This window comes from Arachis hypogaea, chromosome 11 (assembly GCF_003086295.3).
Source record: "Arachis hypogaea cultivar Tifrunner chromosome 11, arahy.Tifrunner.gnm2.J5K5, whole genome shotgun sequence".
Classification (NCBI taxonomy): domain Eukaryota; kingdom Viridiplantae; phylum Streptophyta; class Magnoliopsida; order Fabales; family Fabaceae; genus Arachis; species Arachis hypogaea.
Window position 1 is genome coordinate 42,720,573 of NC_092046.1, and position 6,932 is coordinate 42,727,504.

Genomic DNA, 6,932 nt, shown 5'->3' on the forward strand with positions numbered 1-6,932 from the left:
GTATAGGAGTTAGAAGTTTGAAAAGAAGAATGCACAATCCAAAATGTAATTGAATTCATGTGAAATAGAAAAATTATCATTATGCCATGGTTAGAAGGTTAAAAGAAAGTGAAAAACCAGGAGAAGGATTTTAAAAAGTTAGTTTGGTTAGAAGTGAAAAAGAGTTTAGGAAGTTAACATTAGTGAGTTAGTAGAAAGTGGGTTAAAGTAAGTGGCATAATGAAAATATTCCAAGTAACAAGTATTCACAGTTAGAAACTATAGGTAACTCATAACCACATAAGGAAAATAGGTTGATGCTGATTCAAATAGATATAGAGAAAGCAAAAATTGGAATCAAAACATCACAAATGCAGTTTATGAACCAGGAAATCAAAAAGAATAGAAAGCATGCCCAAGCATTCATGAAATGGTTTGGATAAAGCAGAGGAAAACAGAGTTCAAAATACCAAAACCAAAACATGAATGAAAATATTTTAGAGAAATTTGGGCAGCATTTCGGCTAAAATTGGATTGTCCCAGAAAATAAACAGCAATCAAATAGTTCATATGAATTATGAATAAAGCTGCAATTACATATAAGGAATAAGAATCATGAAAAACAGAGTAAAGAGCAGCAATATACAGGAGAGTACAGCATATGAACTAACATCACAGCAGCAGCAGGATTGCGAAAACATAAAGCAATAAACACGAACAACGCAGTTAAACATATCTAAATCCACTAACCACATCCTAGGCTACCTAACATCCTAAAATCCACTACAACATGCATATCTAACTAGCCTAAATATGAACAGAAATAGAAAAAAATATGAACTAACTACGAATGGATAAAAGGGTGACATTTTACGGAACCTGGAAGGCCGTAAAATGAGATTGGGCAGAAAGGTGGCTGGCGGTGGTGGTGACGGCGTTTGGCGCGGTGGCTGGCGGTGGTGGGGACGGCGGCGCGGCTGTTCGGGGCAGGGGAAAAAGGGGTAATGGGGGATATGGGGATAGGGGAAGGGGTGGTGGTGCTGGTGGATGGGGGGGCGCGGCTGGGACGGGCGGCGACGGTGGGTGGTGGTGCGTGGAGGAGAAGTGGCGGAGATGGGGGAAAAAGGAAGAAAGAAGGAGAAAGAAGGGGGAGGAGGAAGGGGTAAAGGTGGCGGCGGCGTCTGGAGGTCGGCGGCGTCTGGGGGTGGTGGTAGTGGTGACTGGGTGGTGGTGGTTGGATTGGAGAAGAGAGAAGGGAGGGGAGGGGGTTCAGGGGGGCGCGATAATAGGGTTTCGCGTGACCTGGGGGGTTATAAATTTGAATCCACGCGGCCGCGTGGGACATGCGGTCGCGTGGCTGGTGCGAAATGGGGGGTGACGCAATCGCGTGGGTCGTGCGATCGCATGGAAGGGATAAAAGGGGGTAGGACGCGATCGCCTAGGGCATGCGATCGCGTCACTGGAATTTATGCTAAATGCACGAATCCAGCGTTGTTCCAGCCCAACTCTCTGTCTCCTTTTGGGATTTGTGCAATCCATGCGACGCGATCGCGTCGCTCACGCGGTCACGTGTGATTGGTTGTGTGCATGTGACGCGATCGCATGGGGCATGCGATCGCGTGGGCCATTTTGTGCTAGACGCACAATGGCCGCACGATTCCAGCCCAACTTTCTGGACATTGGATCCTCACTCCGATTTCCATATCACGCGGCTGCATGGATGACGCAGTCGCGTGGGTAATGTTTTACGCCATATGACGCGATCGCATGGATGATGCGGTCGTGTCGCGCACCCATTTTTTTTATATGCATGAAAAATGCAAAATGCAATGATTAATATGAGTGAGATGCAAAATTCCAGGTTCAATATAATAAAAATAAAATTCAAAAACAAACAAAACTAAATAAAATTAAAATTGCAAAAGGAATGATCATACCATGGTGGGTTGTCTCCCACCTAGCACTTTTAGTTAAAGTCCTTAAGTTGGACATTAGATGAGCTTCCTGTTATGGTGGCTTGTGTTTAAATTCATCCAGAAATCTCCACTAATGTTTGGAATGCCAACAGCCTCCGGGGTCCCAAACTAGGCATGTGAAGCTTCTGAGCAGCTTCAAATAGATTTTCAGGCTCCCGGGGTGATGAATATCAGAATATTTTCCAGGATCCCAAACTTTGGTTCTAAATCCGCTTTCGTTTCGATCTATATTTTTCCATCCGGGCGGTTTAGAAAGTAGATTCTCACCATAGTGACCAAACATTTTCCGAGATCCATTCGATTGAACGTGATACCAATCCGTGCACTTCAAGTTGAAGCGTGGAACCTTATTGAACCTTGTGCACCAGCTCTGAGTACCAGCCATTTCCCTTTTACTCTTAAAGCCGCAGAGAGCTCTAAGCTGGCCATCTGTTTCAAGTAAACCATATTCAAGTGAATAAGTAAAGTTAAAGGTTAATGATTGTACCCACTTGAAGCTTGTATTAGGCAGTAATGGCCTTGGGGTAGGTATTTCTGGTGGTTCTGTAAGTTCTACTCCCTTGTGCTCTTCTGTGAATTCCTCCACTTCTTCGCAAGATTCTTGAAATGCATCTGTATCCTGGTCAAAGTCTTCTATGTCTTCCTCATCACTCGAGTCATAGATCGGAGGTTGAGAGAAATCTACCTCTGCATCATCTTCGTATTCATTTGGGGAAGGTTCTTCGATCTCAGAGCATTCACTTGCGGATGCAAGTTCATTACTAAGAGAGCTTGACTTGTGACTATCATCATCAAGGGAATTTGTGTCCTGGGTTATTCCGTCTAGTTTTTCATAAACGACTTGCCTTGGGATTGTGCAATATCCTCCTTAGCATCAACTGTAACATCCTTGACGGAGTTCTCCTCAACTCTGGATTCCCATAGAGGTTCAGCGTCTCCGAGATCTTCAACCAACTCTTCTTCTTGCGTAATGACAGCTTCTTCTACTTGTTCTAGTATGAATTCATGCTCTATCTTGTCCACTAGAGTTTCTAGTGTTTCCTTCATGATACGCTCTTCATTAGATTGTCCACATGGGGTTGTGGTTGGTCCTTGAATGTTCGAGCGTCTAGAAGCTAATTGAATTATTGCCTGCTCCAGTTGTCGAATGGTTGTTTGAAGTTTATTTACTGTTGCCTTGAGGCGAACCTCTGATTCTCGGGGTGATGAATTTGGCATGAAATATAGGGAAGTGGTGGTGCTTGGGGGTGATTGGATTGGAACTGGGGTAGGAAAGGATCATACGGCGGCGAATGGTGAAGAGAAGCTTGTGAGTGTGGTGGTTCGAGGTTATGTTGAGAGGATGGTCTATAGGCACGGGGTGGGGCTTGTTGGTAGTTACAAGGTTGTCCACCATATCTATCAGCTGGGTATGCATTGTAGAATGGTCGTTGTCCGTGATATCTTGGAGGGTGTTGTTGCCTAAAGGGTTGATTAGATCCTCTTGGCTCCATCCATCCTTGATTAGTTTGACCTTGATGCATATTTGATGCCAGGGCATCTTGGCCAGTTTCACTGACCTTTTCTTTACTATTTTTAGGGTAGTTTCATGCATTTCTTTAGGAAATAAGCTAGTTTTGGGTAGATATTCACCTACACCTTGATTCAAGCATACATTGTGCATTTTACATTATTTCATGAGGATTTTGCATGAATTTAGTGACAAATTGTATGCTGCATTACCCATGACTTGGACTAGAACTTTGATGCACTCTGTTGCTTGATTTCAGGACCAAAGGAACCAAGGAAAGGGAGGTAACTTGCAAGGTTAATGAGAAAAGTGATTACCAATAACACTCTCAAAGCCATCATTGCCCACGTTAAGAGTCACGTTAACTAAGTTAACGTGCACTCTAACGTGGAGAAGGGAAGTTGAGCCAACGTTAGTGACACTTAACATTGTCACTAATGTTGGCAAACACTCATGAGTGGCCACGTTAGAGCCCACGTTAACCTAGTTAACGTGGCCTCTAACGTTAAAGGGGGAAGAGAAGCCAACGTTAGTGACATTCAACATTGTCACTAACGTTGGCCTAAGGATGTAACACACAACGTTAACTTCCACGTTAACTTGGTTAACGTGGGAGCTAACGTAAGAAGTGAGAGTTGTCAACAACGTTAGTGACACTCAACATCGTCACTAACGTTGGAAGCAACCACACAACCCCCAAGGAGCCACGTTAACTTCCACGTTAACTTAGTTAACGTGTAAGCTAACGATGAGGAATGAATGATGAGCCAACGTTAGTGACACTCAACATTGTCACTAACGTTGGGATGACTAAGAATGGCCACGTTAGAAGCCACGTTAACCAAGTTAACGTGGACTCTAACGTGAGATCTAGGGGCACATTGGAACGTTAGTGACAATGTTGAGTGTCACTAACGTTCTCGAAGTTTGGCAAGGTCACGTTAGAAGCCACGTTAACCTAGTTAACGTGGGCTTTAACGTGAAGCAAAAAAGGGCACACTGGAACGTTAGTGACAATGTTGAGTGTCACTAACGTTCTCGAAGGTTGGCAAGGTCACGTTAGAAGCCACGTTAACCTAGTTAACGTGGGCTCTAACGTGAGGCAAAGGGGTACATTGGAACGTTAGTGAAAATGTTAAGTGTCACTAACGTTCTCGAACTTATACTTTCACTAAATGTTAACACCCCTAACGCCCTGAGCTAAAGTCTCTGCCCACTTAGCACTTTCTCTCTGCAAGTAAAGCCAAGCCCAAATGAAGAAAAGAACTGCTTCAAACTCAAGATCCAAAGGCCCAAGACTTGAAGAGCAAACTAGAAGCTGAGAAGAGTAGTATATATAGGAGTAGCTTTGAATTGTTAGAGAGTTCGGAAAGTTGGAAAAAGGGAATTACTCTCTGTATTTTACTTTCTCTGCAATTTCTAGTTCTATGATGTATTCTCCATCTTTATTTTCATTTTCTAGAGCTATGAACAACTAAACCCCTTTCATTGGGTTAGGGAGCTCTGTTGTAATTTGATGGATCAATACTAATTTTCATTATTCTTCTTCTATCTTTTCTCTTGATTTTACTTGAAAGCTTTCAATCTTCATCCAATTGAGTAGTTATCTTGGAAGAGAAGCTATTCAAACTTGGATCTCTTTTGAACCTTGAAAGAGGAATGAAGAGATCAAGCTAGAATTGCTTTCTCATGCTGGACCAAATTGGGTTTGGATGGGTATGTGACTATAACCCTCTCAATGCTTGATTTGGGAAATGCATGTGGTATAATCAGTGACCATACTTCATCTCTTCTCATGAGCAATTGACCAAGGAATTGGCTATTGATCAAGATTTGAGAGATTGAATTGCAAGAAATTGTAATTCAATCACTTAAGATTGCCAAGGAGATCAATGAGTGCATTGATTGAGGAAGAGATGAAAATGAACTTGATCCGGAGAATTGCAACATCTCCTAAGCCCAATGAACTCCCCATCTCTGATCTTACCCATTCTCTTTAATTTCTGCCATTTACTTTTATGAGCAAATCCCCCATTCCCATTTACAATTCTGCAATTTATTTTCAGTCATTTACTTCCAGTCCTTTAATTCTAGCATTTACTTTTCTGTTATTTACATTCCCGCCATTTTATTTTCTCCAACTCTCAACCCAAATTCTGGATTCGCTCAACTAGAACATTCTTCGAATTAAAGTTGCTTGATCAATCAATCCCTGTGGGATTCGACCTCACTCTATTGTGAGTTTTTACTTGACGACAAATTCGGTACGCTTGCCGAAGGGAGATTTATTGAGAGACAAGTTTTTCGCGCATCAAGTTTATGGCGCCGTTGCCGGGGATTGATTGTGCATCAATAATGATTAAATTGGAAGATCACTAGATTGAGCATTTTTATTTTTGTGAATTTCATTTTCTGTTTGAGTGATTTACTTTTTGTTTTAGTTAAACTTCTTCCCTTCCCCCTCTACTCTTTTGTTTTTCTTTGTTATTTTTAATTCTGTTTGCTAACCCACTAACTGTTTGATATATTGCATCACCCACAACTAACAGTAATTCTGACACAAATACTTTCTGCACCTATCTTTTCTTGCTTGCACTTGATGGTTGTATGACAGGGAGAAGAAGGGGGGCTTCAACTTCCTTCGATTCTGAACCTGAGAGGACCTTCCTTAGATTAAGGAGGGAGGCAAGAGGAAAGAAAGTGGTTGGTGCTGAGGAAGAAGAGGAATTCTTTGAAACAAACATGGAAGACAACATGGAAAACCATCATGAAGAAGAGGATCACAACCATGGGGGAGGAGGTAGAGCAAATCATGCTGGGGAGGATAGAAGAGTTTTGGGCTCTTACATCAATCCAAACCCAGGCAATTGTGGAAGTAGCATCCAAAAGCCAACAATCCATGCCAACAACTTTGAACTTAAACCACAACTCATCACCCTTGTTCAGAACAACTGTTCGTTTGGAGGAGGTGTTCAAGAGTGAAGTCTAATGGTGTTCACCCTCACGCCTATAGACTGCTCCTATTTCCATTCTCACTTAGGGACAAAGCAGCCAAGTGGCTGGAATCTTTCCCAAGGGAAAGCTTGACAACTTGGGAAGACGTGGTGAACAAATTCTTAGCAAGATTTTACCCTCCTCAACGAATCAATAGGCTGAGAGCTGAGATCCAAACTTTCAGGCAACAAGATGGTGAGACTCTATATGAAGCATGGGAGAGGTTCAAGGACTTAACAAGGAGGTGTCCACCTGACATGTTCAACGAATGGGTGCAGCTGCACATTTTCTATGAAGGACTCTCTTATGAGTCAAAGAAGGCCGTAGACCATTCATCCGGAGGATCTTTGAACAAGAAGAAGACTATTGAGGAAGCCATAGATGTTATTGTAACAGTAGCAGAGAACGACTACTTCTATGCTTCCGAAAGAGGGAACACAAGAGGAGTAATGGAGCTAAACAATGTAGATGCT

The 6,932-nt window shown here is 42.5% G+C and overlaps 1 non-coding gene across 1 annotated transcript; it reads right to left on the minus strand.

The window, feature by feature from the left end:
* Nucleotides 1–6,614: 6,614 nt before the first annotated feature.
* LOC112725987 (small nucleolar RNA R71) lies at nucleotides 6,615–6,718 on the minus strand. Its single transcript, XR_003165062.1, has one exon. It is a non-coding gene; the product is annotated as a small nucleolar RNA R71 (small nucleolar RNA).
* Nucleotides 6,719–6,932: the final 214 nt, after the last annotated feature.